The sequence below is a fragment of the Leptodactylus fuscus genome, chromosome 3 (genome assembly GCF_031893055.1).
Source record: "Leptodactylus fuscus isolate aLepFus1 chromosome 3, aLepFus1.hap2, whole genome shotgun sequence".
NCBI classification, from domain to species: domain Eukaryota; kingdom Metazoa; phylum Chordata; class Amphibia; order Anura; family Leptodactylidae; genus Leptodactylus; species Leptodactylus fuscus.
The window spans coordinates 127,321,379-127,341,623 of NC_134267.1; the positions used below are offsets into that span (position 1 = coordinate 127,321,379).

The 20,245-nt window shown below is 42.2% G+C and overlaps 1 protein-coding gene across 4 annotated transcripts in view; it reads right to left on the reverse strand.

The window, feature by feature from the left end:
- The window catches only part of MYO6 (myosin VI), a 227,019-nt gene extending 211,345 nt beyond the window's left edge, over positions 1–15,674 (reverse strand). For all 4 annotated transcript variants that reach the window (XM_075268294.1, XM_075268293.1, XM_075268292.1 and 1 more), the window contains exon 1: positions 15,552–15,674. The gene's annotated coding sequence lies outside the window, so the exon portion shown is untranslated. The remainder of the gene's footprint in view (positions 1–15,551) is intronic.
- Positions 15,675–20,245: the final 4,571 nt, after the last annotated feature.

The following is a 20,245-nucleotide window of genomic DNA, read 5'->3' on the forward strand; positions in this document are numbered from 1 at the left end:
AGAGCTTTGTTTGATGAGAAATACGCTTAGAAATGCTACAGTAAAGTTCTTCATAAAGAATCCAACGGTTAGAAATCCCTGATATTTCTAAACTGGTAAAAGTAATAGTACCATTCTTGGGAAATTACCCAACTTTCTGAGGGCACAGAGACATGACTTTTGGATATGGAATTGACCTTCACTCCTGTCTAAAACCACCCAAAATACAGTAAACATTGACTTGGAATAAACGCACAAAACACTTTATCTTGGCTATCAAAATGGCCCCAGCTTTATTTAAATCACAGAACTAAAATAATCACAGGAGGAGTCAGGTGAAGTGCTAGACCAGGGGTAGGGAACCTTCGGCTCTCCAGCTGCTGTGAAACTACAACTCCCATCATGCTGCATTCACTTCCATGGGAGTTCCAAGAACAGCAGAGCAAGTATGCATGCTGGGAGTTGTAGTTTTGCAACAGCTGGAGAGCCGTACGTTCCCTACCTCCGTGCTAGACCTTTGGGATTAACGAATACTGTGAGATGCCCAGCTGTCTGACATACAGCACCCAGCCAGACAGCAATAAAGGGGAGGCACACTCCGGCTTGTAAGTCTAGCAGAGCCAGTACACTTTAAGGGCACCAACACTCCTATACTTAACCACTGTGCCCGTCCCTGAATGATGTTACTATTACGACATCCTTCAGGCTGGCCATTTCCAAAGCCTGTTCACCACCATGAGATTTAAAGGGTTTCTGTCATTGAAAAAACTCATTTTTAACTAAGAATATACTTGCATAGCCTTTAGAAAGGGTATTCCACACATACCTTTTGTATGTTAATCCCCTCAGTCATTTTTTGAATAAGCCCACTTTTATTCATAAGCTAATTAGCCAGCAACAAGCACCGGAAGTTCGGTGAGCACTGTGTGCTGTGTGTACACAGGGGGAGGCTGTTGCTGCTGCTGCTGCTGACTCACCAGCCTTCCCTGCTCTCACACATAGCAGACAGTGCTCAATGAGACTTCCAGTGCTTGCTGGAGGCTAATTAGCTTATGAATAACAGCAGGCTCATTCAAAAATGACTGAGGGGATTAACATATAAAAGGTATGTGTGGAATAGCCTTTCTAAAGGCTTTGCAAGTATATGCTTAGTTAAAAAATTAGTTTTGCTAATTACAGAGTCCCTTTAACCTCCTCTATTATGGTAGTTAAAATAAGTCCGCAAAAACTTCCATCTGACTCCTCAACCGCAAAAGTTTTATTTTATTTTTTTACTTAACATTATTTAATTCATTTCCGCACTTATTGCCAATGCCTAAACAATCAGGTAAATGCCATAAAATAAGGACTAAACATGGCAAACCTCCAACCCATGGTCATCCTATAGCATTTAGGAAAGGAAAAATCCCCTGTGGAGGAAACCTCTAAGGAACCAATTCTGGAAGATTGCCCTTGGGCTTAGAAGGATAGTGCCAACATTAACTCATCAAAGTCATCTTAGAATTGTATACACAGCCAAATACGCACATTACAGTATCAAACAAAGAAATGATACAATACATACATTATACAGGTAAACATGAAAAAAAGTTATTGCAAAATAGCGATTAAAATAGGATGGGCGATGTTTATTCCAGTCCTTGTGGCGAGAGAGAGGAGGAATAAACAATACAAGTTCCACCATAGTGAAAGCACTTATTTTGACAGTGATTTGCAAGATAGGAATAACCATATCAATCAAAATGTAGAAAGTATACCATATTATAATCTATTTATCAGTGATCAAGAGCTATCTTTTTTTTTTTTTAAACCTATTACATATACAGTATATAAACAATGTTTTTTGCCAGAGTCTATACCATAGCTATGACCGTTATCTGTAATGACACAAAACATATTTAACTTGCTAAAATGCTGAACTATAGTCAAATGAATTCATCTGAATATGACTTTTATATGTAAGCCCATTGTATGGTAATCTCATTGGAGACAACAGAGAAGGGCACGGAGTCAAACATCAATAATAACATATCCAAACATTTGTTCCTGGATCTATAAACTCTCAATTACCTCAAATGAGTAAGGTCAATCCACTCTCACTTGAACTATGATGCCTTTCCCTAAGTACAGCCTTCCTTTAGTTTACTTAGTAATTTTCTATTCTTAAACTGATTATTGTAAAGATCAGACAGAAATTGTATCTGCCTTCAGGGCTGAACAGCACTCAACCCCCGAAGTACAATGAAGGGTTTGTAGTACAGTTGTAGCAGGACACTTTGGCACGCACAACAAGAAAAGTATGCAGTGAATGCCAGTTACTTCCAAAAGATTACAGACTATTCACCCATTTCTTGTAATTCAGCCGTCCACAGCCATAACCACATAACATTACAAATTATTCCACATAACTTATCCTCACAGTACAAAAAGCTAAGGAAAGCACAGGAAAATAAAACTCAATATCCTCCTATGGCTGAAGCTTATACAGAATAAACAAGGTGGACCACTGTCATAGGCTGATAACTTAATGCATAAAAACACTGTCATGACCTCAATAGTTTCAGTTCTTCCTCAGGACAGACACCACAAATATATTCTGCAAGACTGTGGAATTATTGTTAGTACCAGGTAGAGACATCTCATCTACTAAGGTTGGTCCACACACAAATTGGTGGGAATTTATTAAGACTGGTCTTAAGCCATACCTCTGCTGGTGCACGATAAGACTCCAACATCTTAATAGTTCGGGCACATCTTGCGGGGTCCCAAGTGCCAAACTTAAACTTAAGTTTTCTGGCATGATTTCCAGTAAATCTGTTGGGCTGAGGCCTTTATACCTCTCCTGCTCCACTCACTTTTCTCCAAGGTGGTGAGCAGGTTGGAAAAAGGAGAAAGTGGTTCATTTTTGTCACAAACTGCTAAGTACCAAAAATTTCCTATTTTGAATCAGAAGCTGGCGAGCCTATTTTTGTAATCCACTATATATTTATAACCCACCCAAAATACTTTCATGTGGGTTATAACTGCCATTAACTCTGCAGCTGCTACACCCCAACCATTTATTATTGCAGCATAGTGGATAGGATTTAAACAAATCTTACCCACATTCATGAAGAGGCTTAGTCCTCTTCATAAATCAGGTGCACACACATGCAACAGAATGAAGTACTATGCCAGTTAGAAAATAGGGTACTATTCCGTTATCGGGCCAGCAGCAGCGCATTTCAGCACCAGCTTTCGGGACAGCAGTTCAGTTCAGCAGCGGGAATTACAATGACATCCGAGGACTGCTGGCCCGATGCTTGTGCCCAGTAGCCAGTACATCAATGACCCCCCCTCCATCTCCTCCTCCTTCCAGTGCTGCCCCCCAGCTCTTCTTACATCTGCCCCGTACCCTCTCCCTGTAATAGGCCTCACCGTAAATCTTGAGCAATGAATGCTACTAGATAGCCGCCGGACGCTGCAGAAAGTTTGTCCCTCCGGCTCGCTGTAGCTCACCGTTCCTATAGTCGGCGTGTTTCTTGTCAGGGCCTGGATTGAGCCCCGGTGTCTTTCCTTTCGGTCTCGGTACTAGCGCTGAGGTGAGGCCTAGTCGTGTGGCGGGGAGAGGGTACGGGGAAGATGTAAGGAGAGCTGGGGGGCAGCACTGGCAGGAGGAGAAGGATGGGGGAGGGGGGTCATCGATGTACTGGTTACTGGGCACAAGCATCGGGCCAGCAGTCCTCGGATGTCATTGTAATTCCCGCTGCTGAACTGCTGTCCCGAAAGCTGCTGCTGAACTGCGCTGCTGCTGGCCCGATAACGGAATAGTACCGAAAATAGTGTACATTTCCATTATAACTTACGCCAGAAAACTGGTGCGAATTATAATAAATACGTCCTCGAGCAAGGAGCAGAACTGGGGTTATGACACACGTTTATCGTAAGAAAGTGCCTGGCGCTAAAAGTGCACCACAATCTCATACATTTATGCCAGAAGAGGGATTGATACATTTCCCCCATTGTTTACTAAGGGGGTGTTCACTCTACTGTTGCTAATGTCCGTTGCTGTCTTCTGTAATAGGATGACAGGAAATGATAGTCCTTTTGTTTCACCTGCAGGCAGATTTGATCATGACATGCAAGTCCTACATGTACAACTTTATCTTCCATTACAAAAGTGAGCAAGTATGACGGAAGATAATTTCAATCATGTTGTCTACTTTAGTGTCAATGGGAATGGACAAAGTATTAGTCTGTGACCGTTTAATGTCTGTTGCTGTCATCCCTTGACAGGAGAGAGCAATGGACATTAGCAATGGTAGTTGCTTACATATCAAGTTAAGCATGGCACAAACATAACAAAAAATGATCAAATGTGTTCATTCCAATTGTACCAGCATCTGTCTCACTCATAATACAGATACAATGAACATGACATCAGGTTACTCAGCGCTGTGATATGTTTACATGGCGGAAGCAGGGAGTAGCTGTATACAGGCATCAGCGCTATGGCCAGTCACTCGCCAGAGTGCTCTCTTGCCCTTTAACAATGGGCCTAGGGATGTAAACAAATCCCAGCACATGGTTGAGAAACGGCAGGGAGGACAGGTGGGTGTAGGGCTATTACATTTATTACAAAACATAGGGAAATTTAAAATCCATCACAGGAAAATCTGGCCCAGATTATGGGTGACCTTTAGAGATGAGCGAACACTAAAATGTTCGAGGTTCGAAATTCGATTCGAACAGCCGCTCACTGTTCGAGTGTTCGAATGGGTTTCGAACCCCATTATAGTCTATGGGGAACATAAACTCGTTAAGGGGGAAACCCAAATTCGTGTCTGGAGGGTCACCAAGTCCACTATGACACCCCAGGAAATGATACCAACACCCTGGAATGACACTGGGACAGCAGGGGAAGCATGTCTGGGGGCATAAAAGTCACTTTATTTCATGGAAATCCCTGTCAGTTTGCGATTTTCGCAAGCTAACTTTTCCCCATAGAAATGCATTGGCCAGTGCTGATTGGCCAGAGTACGGAACTCGACCAATCAGCGCTGGCTCTGCTGGAGGAGGCGGAGTCTAAGATAGCTCCACACCAGTCTCCATTCAGGTCCGACCTTAGACTCCGCCTCCTCCGGCAGAGCCAGCGCTGATTGGCCGAAGGCTGGCCAATGCATTCCTATGCGAATGCAGACTTAGCAGTGCTGAGTCAGTTTTGCTCAACTACACATCTGATGCACACTCGGCACTGCTACATCAGATGTAGCAATCTGATGTAGCAGAGCCGAGGGTGCACTAGAACCCCTGTGCAAACTCAGTTCACGCTAATAGAATGCATTGGCCAGCGCTGATTGGCCAATGCATTCTATTAGCCCGATGAAGTAGAGCTGAATGTGTGTGCTTAGCACACACATTCAGCTCTACTTCATCAGGCTAATAGAATACATTGGCCAATCAGCGCTGGCCAATGCATTCTATTAGCTTGATGAAGCAGAGTGTGCACAAGGGTTCAAGCGCACCCTCGGCTCTGATGTAGCAGAGCTGAGGGTGCACAAGGGTTCAAGTGCACCCTCGGCTCTCCTACATCAGAGCCGAGGGTGCGCTTGAACCCTTGTGCAGCCTCGGCTCTGCTACATCAGAGCCGAGGGTGCGCTTGAACCCTTGTGCACACTCTGCTTCATCAAGCTAATAGAATGCATTGGCCAGCACTGATTGGCCAGAGTACGGAATTCGGCCAATCAGCGCTGGCCAATGCATCCCTATGGGAAAAAGTTTATCTCACAAAAATCACAATTACACACCCGATAGAGCCCCAAAAAGTTATTTTTAATAACATTCCCCCCTAAATAAAGGTTATCCCTAGCTATCCCTGCCTGTACAGCTATCCCTGTCTCATAGTCACAAAGTTCACATTCTCATATGACCCGGATTTGAAATCCACTATTCGTCTAAAATGGAGGTCACCTGATTTCGGCAGCCAATGACTTTTTCCAATTTTTTTCAATGCCCCCAGTGTCGTAGTTCCTGTCCCACCTCCCCTGCGCTGTTATTGGTGCAAAAAAGGCGCCAGGGAAGGTGGGAGGGGAATCGAATTTTGGCGCACTTTACCACGTGGTGTTCGATTCGATTCGAACATGGCGAACACCCTGATATCCGATCGAACATGTGTTCGATAGAACACTGTTCGCTCATCTCTAGTGACCTTCTTATTGAGATGGCCTTGTAAAGCGAAATAACTATACATGGTTATTTATCTTTATTTTCTGCACATTGTGATCAAACCTGCCTGCAGGTGAAACAAAAGGACTAAACGCATTTTCCATACTAATATGACATTTATCTGGTTATGGAATACTGTGAATTATTACCACTGTTTAAAGAAGCACTGAACAGAGAAGAGACACAAAACACAAAATAGAAATACCAGCATTTCCTACTTTGGCCTTTTCCTTTCATCCAATATTGTCTAATATTGCTACTGAAACTGAGGAATATAAAAGAAAAAAAATACTGATCAGAATACTTATTGTATGCATTCTCTTACAAGCTGCTCTGTGCAGCGTGTAATAGAGGTACTGGTATTTTGCAATGCATTACATTAGTGTTCAGGCCTCCAAAACCCCTAAAGGGGGGTCTAATAATTACAGTAAAAAAAATAAATAAATAAATATAAAGAAATAAAAATTCATAGCCGTACACAGAAATATATTTAAAAAAAAAAAAAAAAGTTATGGATGTCCAAACATGGCGATTACAAGAAATTACTTGTTTGTTTGGGTTTTTTTGCAAAGTTTTGGATTTTTTCTAAGGGGTTGAAATATACCGTATATACTCGAGTATAAGCCGACCCGAATATAAGCAGAGGCCCCTAATTTTACCACAAAAAAACTGGGAAAACTTATTGACTCGAGTATAAGCCGAGGGGGAAAATGCAGCAGCTACTGGAAAATTTCAAAAATTAAAATGGTCAGAGTTTTTGTATGCAGTAGATGCTGGGGCAGGGGAGGGGGTGTTTTTGTTATCTGTCTGCCCCTTCCTTGAGCTTGAGGACTGGGTTTTTTTTTCCCCCACTTGGAATTCAGTCTGGCTGAATATAGGGTATCTGCAGTGCTCCTATTAACCCCTTCCTGACAGAACAGGAGCACTGAAGATACCCTATATTCAGTAGACCGGGCACTTTCAGACACAGGGATACCTAATGTGTATGCGTTCATAGTCATTTTCTACTTTTATATGTATTCGAGGGAAAGAAGTGATTTAGAACTTTTATTTACTTTATTTTTTTATTATATTTTTTAAAGCTTTTTTTTCACTATTTTATGGGAGATTCTATACATTACTATTGCAGTTGGGTTTTTTTGGGTTTTTTTTTGCTTGACTCGAGTGTAAGTCGAGGGGGGCTTTTTCAGCAGAAAAACTGTGCTGAAAAACTCAGCTTATACTCAAGTATATATGGTACATAAGTTTGGTATATCCAGAATTGTACCATCCCATAGAATACAGGCGACATGTCATTTTGTCTGTATAGTGTATGCCGTAAAAACAAATCCTGTGAGAAAGTTTGGCCAACACAGTTTTTCTCTAATTCCAGCCCTCATATTCTTCTGTGAATGGAATAATTTAATTGTATAAATTCTGAGGTTAGGAGGGCAGAAAGTCAAACAAAAATTTTAAAAAGTCTGTGTGGGAAGAGGGTTTATAAATATTGAAAGTTGTAGCAATTCTTTTAAGAACATCTCAGCATCTCAACAATTATTACAAAACAAAATCTGTAAAAATAGTTGGAGAAATAGTAACGTACAATAGAACACAACAGACTTTTACAAATCAGAGGTTGTATTCTGTACCATAAAATGGCCCTAACACAATGGGGAAGAATTCATCATTCCCTTCACAAAGAGAAAACTGGTGTAGAGAGAGGATACTGAGGCACACATTTGGCATAAGGCCCTTTCTTATGTAAAACGTGCATCTCAACACCCCCGATCCAAACCTTGAACACAATATTCTGCAAAAGTGGGTGTCGCATTCCACCCCCACTTTGGCCAGTTTGATTTATTAATACTCATGCCTAACTGATGTAGATTTCCATTCTGGCGCTGAGACCTCCAACAGATTCATGAAGAGGCCAAAGCTTCTTTGTAAATCTTTTGGTCGCTGCCCCAGTCGGGTGTTTATTAAGACTGGTGTGTTGTAATAATAATTGTAATAAATGCATTCCTTTATATGAGGATTATTCAGGGTGTGCCAAATAACGTATAATATCAACTTTAAGACAAGTTGAAACAAATAAAGGACCCCAAGAATCAGCTAGACATCCAGAACCAGCAGCAGGACAATCTTCCAAAGGTTTTATACTCTCTATATAAATTATATTCCAAAGTCCATGTTAACTGACTATGGCAGAATCAACCACCATTAAGGTAGGTTTACACGGTTGTTTTTGCATCCTGATTTTGCCATATCTTCTGGCTCGGAACCAGTGTGGAAAAGAACTCATTTCAGCCACCCTCCACCATAGGTCAGACATCACAGAATTGTCATTCAAAACTGTTAATGCTGAAAAAGACTACTACTAATAATAATAATAATATTAATAATAATAATTAATTATTATTATTACCTTTTATTTATATAGCGCCAACTAGAGATGAGCGAGTAGTATTCGATCAAGTAGGTATTCGATCGAATACTACGGTATTCAAAGTACTCGCTATTCGAATGGAAAAGTTCGATGCAGAACCAGCATTGATTGGCCAAATGCTATACAGTCGGCCAATCAACGCTGGTTCTTCTCCTACCTTTGGAAGTCTTCTCCGTGCAACTTCCCCGCGGCGTTGGCTCTGCCCAGGCCCGATGCCTGGCAGAGTGAATTCAGAGCCAGAAGATGCCACGGGGACGCTGCAAGGAGAAGACTGCTCAGAGGATCCAGCCCGACCCTCACTCGTGGACTTGGTAAGTATAATTTGATCGAATGTTGCCTACCCCTGAAACGAGCATTTTCCCCCCATAGATTATCATAGGGTTCGATATTCGATTCGAGTAGTCGAACATTGAGGGGCTACTCGAAACGAATATCGAATCTCGAACATTTTACTGTTCGCTCATCTCTAGCGCCAACATATTCCGCAGCACTTTACAAATTGCAGGGTTCGAATACAGACAAAATGAGAAATTACAGAGTAATAATCAGTTCACACAATAGGATTAAGGACCCTGCTCACAAGAACTAACAATCTGTGAGGTAGAGGCGTTGACAAAAGAGGTAGCAGGGGTGACAAAGGAGGTAGCATTGCTTATACAGTGGTCCAGACATTTTTATTACACATAATAAAGCTGAATGAGCCGTTACCAGTCAGTGTCTTTTAATGTGCAGAGGGTGCCTGGACATATAAAATTATAGTCCGATTTGCGAAATTGCGAGTTAATCTGACTGTCCGGGGTAGAGTAATCCAGAGAAGTGGTGCAACTCGGAAGAAGTCATGGATACTAGAGCAAGAAGTTCTTACAGTGGTTTCAGCACCAAAACCATGATGACCAAATGCAAATTTACCTCCACTAAACTGGGTAAATCATTGTACAGACCAGATGCAGCTCAGAACAGGCTTTTCTGAAACACGCCATCAATATGCAAATATAGGTCTAATTTGTTGAACTTTGCTCACCTTCTCACCATCCTGCTTTAACTAAATAATAAAAGGAAGAAATTTCTTCAGCTTAGTGACCTTCGTTAATCATATACATAATGTCTGACAAACAAAGGCATCTTGTAGGAGCAGAAGAGTAAAGGAGTAAAAAAGGAATATTGTGCTATTAAGAGTCCCATATGCTAGCTCTCCCTTTGTGCTTTGCTTCCATCCTATATTGCAATGCCTGGGACTGAGCTACTGATGACACAAACAGCTTATCCTCAGAAAAGGTGGATATTAACTTTCAAGCCTCCTAACTTGATGTGTACCCCTATCCTGTAAATGGGATCAATCCATTTAAGAAAACAACAGGAAAGGTTTAAGATGCATTAACATTTGCTGGACATAGATTCTTATATGCTTCTCTCCTCTGTCAGTCACACCTCTTATGACCCATTAAATTAAATTTAAAATATTTAAAGGGCCTGTCCACTTTGCATAATATTGATGGTCTATCCTTTGGGACAGGCAATCAGTATTAGATCAATATAACTAGGCTGAAGCTGCTGTGGCTCACAGTGAAAACTTAGGTTAATTTCCATATGACTTTTTTTTACTGCTTTAAACCTGAATAACTTCGCTTTGAAAGAGGAGAACATTACAGAGGGGAAAAAACAGATGGGCCCAAGTCATGTAATTCTGGCAGTAGTTTACAGTAGCAGCGACATGTATGAGTTACAAATGCACGTCAGTTCATATAAACACGCTACAATTCTTCTCTCTCTAGTAACTTGGTCAGGCATGCAGTACCGCTTTAGAAACTGTATGATGGGGGATCCGTTGTTCACATTACAGTTGTTTTACTAGAAATCCCTGCTTAGGAAAATATTAGAAATTAAGTGGGATGAAATGCAAGACTGCTACTGACAACTCAGCACGTAAAACGCTAAGGGAACGCCTACTCAACAACATATGATACACAGCTGTGGAAAAATGCTAGAAAGCCTGACTGGCAGAGCTATATGGACTGTATATATCACATAGAAAATGGCATACATTGCAGTATACAGAACTGCAGAGTCTATGTAGTATTACAAACATCTAACAGCACACTGCAGCACAGCCACTGAATATACAGTATTTATTGCATTTTAAATTTTACATTTTTTTTTTATTTTTTTTTTAAACTGGCTCAATAACGTGATTGTTCTGGAATAACTTTATTAAATAATGACACTGCAGATTATGGTCCATTAAATAGTGCCATGTCACTGTGTAACTACATATCAGTACATGTTCACGTATCCAATGTACTTTACAACATGCAAAGTAGTGTACATAAAGCATATCTTACTTATGTACTGTGCCTTCCTGGTTACAGTATATACAGGAAAATTATCTCAGTGTTTTCCCTGCAGGAAACAGAAAGATATAAGCATTCCAGAGATCCTGGGGATGAACAAGGAAGAGGAAGCATTGGAGACATGCCATGTGTTTCTATTACAAACTCAATAGACATCTGGATTTACTGTAGGGTTCAGAAGTCCACCAGACCCTATAGAGATCCAGGTGATATGGTCTACCATAAGTAACAAGTGAAAAGCATCCTAGATAAAATGCATGCCACCGGCTATCTGGCTCCCGAGATTCACCAAGCCCTGTGATGCCCTTCCACATCCAATAGTGGAGACACACACAACAATAGTAATGCTTCCATAAACCAGGGAAAATCCCTGCTTGGACCAGGATAAAGGGACTTAGCAAAGCAATGCCCTCTCCACCACTGTAAAGGATTTCATTTCTATAAAAGTATACAGCAAACTACTCATCTAATTAATAATTGCATAATATAGTTAAAAATAATTTGTAATTTAGTAATTACCGTATTTTTCGGACTATAAGACGCACTTTTTTTCCCCAAAATTTTTGGGGAAAAGAAGGGTGCGTCTTATAGTCTGAATGTGCCTGGCCTGGCACCCGCCGTAATAGAGAGGCGAATGCCGGCAAGTGATAGACGCCGGGGCCTGAGACATCGCTGCGATCCTCTGCCCTGAATGAAGCCAGCAGCGGGAGGAGTGATGCTATTCCGCTCCTCCGTCCCCCCGCCGCTGGCTTCAGGCAGGGCAGAGGAGCGATGTCTCAGGCCCCGGCGTCTATCCCTCCCCGGCATCCGCCTCTCTAGTACAGCGGATGCCGGGTCTGCAGTCTGTCAGCGGCCTCTTCTCCCCCGGGGCCGGTCCCCACCGGCCCCGTACCTGTAGAGTTGCAGGCCGTTTCCTGCGCGGCGATATCGCAAGAGCCGACCTGTTCGGGTGACAGCCGGGAGACTAATGAGGCTCCCCGGCCTGTCACTGCTGTATTAGTATTGCGGCTGGTCTCTATGACCAGCCGTAATACTAATAGACAGAATGTCCCATAGACGGCAATACACTTGTATTGCCGTCTATGGGACTTGCGATCAAGTGACCGCAGGTTCAAGCCCCCGGGGGGGAATAAAATAGTAAAAAAAAAAAAAAAACCTTTAAAAATATATAATAAAAATATGAAAAATAAAAGTTCTAAATCACCTCCTGTCCCTAGAATATATATATAAAAGTAGAAAATCATATGTCATAAACCACCGGGTTTTTTTTTCAATACAAGGTGATCTAAGCAATAGATATTCCCCAAAATGGTATAACTAAAAAGTACTTCTGGCCCCGCAAAAAAACCCACTCTATACATCCCCGTACAGCTGCAGGGTCACCTGTCAATGTGGCCTTGCAGCTGTTGCAAAACTACAACTCCCATATATTAAATATTTTACCATTTTTTGCTTCAAATTTTTTTTCCCCTATTTTCCTCCTCTAAAACCTAGGTGCGTCTTATAGTCCAGTGCGTCTTATAGTCCGAAAAATACGGTAGTAATATTTTGAAGCTAGAATCAGTAACTTTTTTCATATAGCAGCCCCGATCTCTGCATGTTGTAGCCAATTGAATATGGCCGGAGAGGTAAATGGAATGGGACATCAAGCTTCACTCCGGTAACATCTTAGCTTTTATATTTTGGATGAAGGTGCACTTTAATGATAGTAAGAATTAGACTATATTCACATGCAGCAAATTTGTGGCAAAGGACCCATATTTACAGCATCATAGGGATCAGCATCAGTGGGCGTATTACAACCATGTGAGTCAACCTTAATATGGCATTTCTGCTACATACCTAAATAACAAAAAAGATTTACTTTAAAAATCCACTTACTCCGCATGCTCACATTGTACATGGATGATATGAAGTGATGTGTTTATCTCACTAGGGCGAGGTTACTAGGTGTGCACAAACCGGATAGACTATGCCTTCTATTTTTACATTAATTGTGATCTCTGCATAACCTTGCAACCAAAAATGCAAAGGGCTTGGTTATAATTTGTCAGCACAAGAAGTACAAAACATATCAACGTGTTCTGTTCCCCTTACCAAAAACAAGGACACAAGGCATTCTGCTTACCAAACATATGTGAAACTGGATAACCTACTGGATGGGCAATCTCACCAACTAGTGTTACTGATACAGGACAAGTACTAGGAGACTGTGCGCTTACCATACTCCAAGTAGATGAATGTAACACAACTAGAGAAGCAAAGAACAGCTGGGGCAGGGCTATGAGAAGATCACAAAGAATGTAGAAGAACCATATCTAGAGATTAAAAAAATACTTCATCTCATTTGCAACAATAATTTCCCACTGAACAAAGAACATTAGTCACTTAGTAAAACTTTGTATGTAGCGAAAATAAACTCAATTCATTGGAGAAGAGTTTCAGAACAAACATAATATTTGGGAGAGATACAACATAGGTAAAACACACGTCATAACATATAATGGACAAAAAAACAACAAACTTTTAAGCTGTACGTTTATGTGTGCTCCATAAAAGAATTTGTGGCATATATACTGTACAAATTAGATATAGTAAATACAGATATACACTCTTAGAAGATAAGATTAAGGTATGATTGTTATAGCAGAGGTCTTCCCTGTCCCCACTGCTAAATACCACCAGACCCCTAATGTGCCGCCTTCGCATAGCATCTAAATGACAACTCATTTTGGCTGCTACAAAGCAATCATCACACATACAGTTTATTAAGGGGATGTCCCACAATCACAATATATCACCTATACACATGATGGGGGATAAGTGTCTCATCACTATGACTCCCAATGTTTACAGCCCAATCTGCTTGCTGCTGTTCCATTCAAAGTCTATGCGACTGATAAAGATAGCCAAGTACTGTACCTGACTATTTCCAGCTGTCAAATAAACACGGAGGAATCAGCATCGCCCATGTGCAAGTCGCACTCCATTCAAATAAGGGACAAAGGCACCTGTTCCATTAATAGTGGGGGGCCCAGCTATGGAACCCCAACGATCACTATTCTACTATACTATACTGTAGATAGGAGGTAAGTGTGAGACAACTCCTTTATGAATGCCTAAGGAATAATAATAAGGTCTGAAGTGTCCACTGATATTGCTATCCTACATCGTTTGAGTTGTAGAGATCTATAGTATAGCACAAATAAAAATGTATAGGATCTTACTGTACATCTGTGGCTTGCATATCATATCATAGTCATATCCCCCACAGAAACATTACACTACCATAAGCAAGGGCTACATGTGTGTTCATAAAGATGGCATGATCTGGGCACTGCTGTGTACAAATCTTAGAAAAACGCTTTTCTATAGATTCCCTTTAGCTTTGTAATGTACTATCATGTGCGTTACAATCTGGCCCCTCGGTAATCTATATGGTCACGATACAAATACTTATATCTATGAAACAATCTACTATGCCCTGAAAATGTGTATAATGTTCTGTTGTGAATGACAAGTCACAATATTGCACTCTACAAAGCCAAACAATATAATAATAGTATAAAAAAGAAAATAGGGAGGAATAAACACAAAACCTTGGGATATAATGTCATCTGATACTCTTCTATGGCAGGTAAGGCCACCGCTTTCTTCAGGCTCTCAAAGGCAGAAAGAATTGAAGATTCATCACAATTCCTAATTAACAAGTTGTCAGAACATGCGGGGACTTCTCAGTGACACATTAAATAACCTATTTTGTGTTAGGAAACTGTCAGCATTACAATTATGCAGAATAGCTGGCGGAGGAGGGGGCTGTCATGACGAAGGCCTGTTAATTAGTATACAGCTGTAGAATAAATGACATGACCCGCCACCCTTGTACTCTCAGCAGCATAGGCTTCACCTCTAGTCAGCCATTCATGTCTCCGCACTTCCTCCCATTCTAAAAGTTCATGTGCAATAAAAGGCGGCCATAGATGAGCCAAGAATTTATCTGATGGGACTGACAGCGGGGAAGGAGTGCTCAGCCGTGTATCTATGGTGACCGCTTCTGACTAATAGTGACCTATTTATGGGATGCCGCACTCACTCCCAATATGCTGACAATTTATTCTACCACATTTAATAGCAGATCATTTGGCTATGATCAGAAGAGGTAATCAATGAAAATGTCATTCAGAAAAAGAAGTCTTTGTATACAGGGATGTAGCAGTGGGAATGACAGTCACACACAGAGTAGCTGGGCGAAGTTTGCTGCCAGACACAACCCAAACACTCAACAGGTGAGAACTTGGGAAGTTTCTCCATAAGCGCAGGTGACAGCAGTGTGCACAGACACCTTCCCTGCGATCAGAGGTCACTGCCACAGCTGATGTCACAGGAGATGGCGCTGGGAAGATCCCAGCAGATCAGGAGAGATTCCATAGGAAAGGAAGAGGGATCCAGGAAGAGAGATCCCAGCAGGATCAGAGGGGGAGGAGAATGAGTGGGGAGGGGGGCACGGAGGATAATAAACAGTGCACAGCAGAGTGGAAGAAGTCTCCAAGTAGAGCCCACACTACATCTCCTGACAGCTAATGCCGGCCACTTACCCCACACTACTCCGCCGCTCGGACTGCTACCAGGCCGGGGACACAGACACTCAGAGCCGCCCCGCTTACACTCTGACCCCCGGAGCACTGCACAGCCTCAGCGCCCAGCACCGGAGAACTGACACGCTGACGTCACCGGCCCGCCTCCTCCATGGCCGGCCGGGGGGCGGAGCAGCTGGACGGGGCTGACTGGAAGCTCACCTCACCCGCCGGCCGCCCGGCGCACCTTGTCTGGGGGACGGGACACTCCCTGGACTTTACTTCCTGCACTTTCACTGCCACAGGGAGCTGGAGTCTGCTAGAGGCCTGGGAATCCGCACAGCCTGGGCCGGGATAATGTGGCCACAGGTCCCCAACATCCTACTCACCCTTCTATCTGCTTCTGATGGGGAGCAGTCACCCAGCTTTCCCAGACTCCTGATTATAACAAAGCAAATAGTCTAAGTGGTCATTAACACATCCAGTCTTACACTGCAGGGAAACTATGTACATCCCCTGGTGCTGGCCAGATTTGTATTAAAGGCGAATTCTACATGTGGTCCCAATCTATAGTGTATGGCCCTATATGCAGATTGCAGACCTTTAATACCTCTGTAATAAAGGATCATGGAGCATTCCTGTCCCATGAGGGCAACCCCTGTCCATATGATGTATTAGAACATATGGACATTGTAAATGGTAGCCCCACTCCTATGAGCTAGAATGGCCAGCGGCAGTAGAATGGCCAATAGCTGTCATTGTATAACATCATCTGAATGCCTAATACAGTATATAGTGTTATATACTCCTTGCTGCAGCCACTACATGGGGAAATGATAAAGTGATGTCAACTTCCCTGGTAAATCAAAAAATGTTGTCGCACACACAGGTTTTGTTGCCAAAAAGGGAAATAAATTTATTTACAACACCGTGTACATCATTTGTTGTGCCTTTGGACATAGGGGTCGCAGTAATATGAAAAAGACTAATAGATCACAATAGTTGACGTTTCGGTCGTGTAGACCTTCATCTGAACTGATCTATAGTGTGAATACAAGGCATGTAGGATGCGTCCCAGGCATAGGTATTGTGATCTATTAGTCTTTTTCATATTACTGCGACCCCTATGTCCAAAGGCACAACAAATGATGTACACGGTGTTGTAAATAAATTTATTTCCCTTTTTGGCAACAAAACCTGTGTGTGCGACAACATTTTTTGATTAATCTGATTGTGGGGTCGAAGGACCCTTTGACGTCTGCACCACACTTTCTAAATTTGTTAGTGTGCGGCACCATTGCCTTTTTTTCAACTTCCCTGGTAAAAACAGCTGGGGGTCTCAGGAGCTGTTCTTGGAATAAGTCCATGTTAAAGAGGCTGTCTATGATGAAAAACACATTTAGGAACTATATATTTATATATATATATATATACGTATATATACATATATAGTATATATCAAATATATGTATATTTTATAAGGTGTGATTAACAAAAGGGAGAGGCGAACCACTAAAACAGTGGTTACAAGCAGAGTTCCACAGACTATAATGGGGTCCGTTGGGTGTCCATCGTTTTTAAACTGAAACCGGCAGAGGAAAAAGTCCTGTGTCAATTTTCAGCAGACACCGAGCAGATGCGAATATATCTTTAGCTGTTCTAATGAACCAAGGTTAAGGTATGTTCACACAGTGGAAACAAATTCCGCATGTGAAATTTCTTTGTGGCTAGCTGTGACGGGATGCAGTGCATCGGCATCCCATTGCGGCATTCCACTCCTGATTAGGCCCATATGAATGGGCCTAATCAGGAGGGAGTCTTGTGCCGCGGCTGAATCCACAGGAAGAAGGGGCTTCCTGCTAGCGGAAAAAAAAAGCGAGCGACTCCAATTGAAGTCAATGGGAGGTTTTTTCGCAGGCGGAGTTTTAGACAGATTCCGTGTCAAGTTCCACCTGGAAAAAACTCTATGTGAACTAGCCTTTAGATCTCCATAGTGGTCTTTGGCAACATAAGATTGGTTCAGCAAACCCACAAAGATGCTGTTTGAGTAGCATGTGATATACCTGGTCGGTGTGCTAGCTGGGTTTTTATCGACTAGCACACTCATTATTTTCTTATGACCCCATAAACATGATTGGGAATTATCACGGGTCAATGTAAAGAACTTGAGCCTGAGGCAAAATTCCCATCCGTGTTGCAGCTCAGACACATTATTGAAGTTAATAGGTTTGTGGAAGTCACGGGCAGCACACAGAGATAATCCACGTACTGTCCATTCTGTTTTCTCACAGACCTGTACATGTAAATATTCGTGGGCATGTGAGGCTACGCTTGTTTCACTCTAACGTGGTCTCAGACATGAGAGGTGGTCTGTATATGAGCAGGATTTAGTAACCTGTACATTATGCCGTTACACAGACTCCTACTATTATAGTTCTTATGGGCCTGTTCACACGGGCACAGAGGTGGCGGATTATCCACGTCATAATCCGCCCCCTCACAATGGTGGTCTATGTAGACCGCCAGGCTTCTTTTTCCCATGAGTGGCAGAAAAAAGAAGCGGGATGCCCTTTCTTCAGGCGGATTCTGCGGCTCAGTGTGGCAGGCGGGTTTTGACCCGCGAGTGACACAGCTCACCGCGTCACTCTCGGTGCCAAAACCCGCTATACCGCCCCCTGTGTGAACTAGCTCTTATAGTTACCTCTCGCATATTTATTATCCTGTACTGTAATCACTGCACAGAGGCAGGCCCACAACAACAGCACAAATTTGGACAAGTTTTGTAGATAGGATAATAAGAGACCACACACCACAAGAATTTTTAGACAATGTTGTGCTCACTATAGAGTATGGTGTTGGCATCATTTCGTAGGGTGTCATAGTGGACTTGGTGACTTCAATTGGTTGAATTTTGGTTTCCCTGAAACAAGCATGTTTTTCCCATAGACTATAATGGGATTCGATATTCAAACGAATAGTGGAATATTGATCTCTACTCAAATCAAATTTTCAAATATTTCACTACTCGCTCATCTCTACTCCTTAGCACCCGTAACCATCACTATCAAGAAGTCACTGTAGGGATGATGTAGGGGGCCCCAGACAAAAGAATTCTCCGGGTCCCACAAGACTTTAGTTACGCCACTGCTTCCAGGGTATGCCCACTTGTCTTGGTTATGGGGTGGTCATACAAGAATACAGTTTGTTACAGTACAGTGTCATTTGTAATAGACTGAGTCCTTTTCATCATATGGCCAGAACAGATTGTTATCTTTGGAGGTATACAATGAATGTTCTTATACTAGGTTCACACTAGCATTTGAGACTAGTATGAAACTCCGTCCCCCATTCCACTTAAAATAGGTAGGACTTTTCTCTCCGGTTTTTAGCGGAAACCCGGTGGACCCCATCATAGTCCATGGTGTCTGCAGGTTTCCAAGTGTAACCACTTTTTACGCAGATAAGGTTTCCATTCCCCAAGTGGACGCGAAGGACGGAAACCCAAACACTAGTGTGAATCTAGTGTAATTGCACGACAGAACGCAGGGATATTAGAATCTGAGCAACTGATGCATAAAGTATATTAGAAAATGAATCCATTTTTATCTTACAAAAAATTACATTTTTGGATAAACTGGAATACCCCTTTAAAACAAAAAAAAGCAGGCAATGTTCTAGTTGTCGAAAGGAAGACTATTCAAGTCTACAAGCTTTTATATCAGTCTTCAGGGTAAGTGGGTCAGTATAAAACTATATAATTTACCACTAAACCATAATTATAGGTTGTTCAAATTTCCATTGTTATAATTTCCAAAAGAAAATTTAGCACAAGTAGTGTGACAACTACTATGCTAACATTTCTGCTGTCATTATAGTCTATAGATTTTTTTTCCTGTAACATGTGGCATCATGTAATTCACAGAGAAAGCTCTCTAGAAGATAGGTCCACTGGGACTTGTGGTTGCCTGCGGCAGGAAATGAATACCAGCGCCGAGATTAAAAAGATATATTAAAGAAAACCCTAAATATTTTTTAATTAGTTCCAGTTGTTTGAACACTGGATTTGGAATATGTACTTGACTCCTGATTAGAGATCGAACACATGTTCGATCGGATATCAGGGTGTTCGCCATGTTCGAATCGAATCGAACACCACGTGGTAAAGTGCGCCAAAATTCGATTCCCCTCCCACCTTCCCTGGCGCCTTTTTTGCACCAATAACAGCGCAGGGGAGGTGGGACAGGAACTACGACACTGGGGGCATTGAAAAAAATTGGAAAAAGTCATTGGCTGCCGAAATCAGGTGACCTCCATTTTAGACGAATAGTGGATTTCAAATCCGGGTCATATGAGAATGTGAACTTTGTGACTATGAGACAGGGATAGCTGTACAGGCAGGGATAGCTAGGGATAACCTTTATTTAGGGGGGAATGTTATTAAAAATAACTTTTTGGGGCTCTATCGGGTGTGTAATTGTGATTTTTGTGAGATAAACTTTTTCCCATAGGGATGCATTGGCCAGCGCTGATTGGCCGAATTCCGTACTCTGGCCAATCAGTGCTGGCCAATGCATTCTATTAGCTTGATGAAGCAGAGTGTGCACAAGGGTTCAAGCGCACCCTCGGCTCTGATGTAGCAGAGCCGAGGCTGCACAAGGGTTCAAGCGCACCCTCGGCTCTGATGTAGGAGAGCCGAGGGTGCACTTGAACCCTTG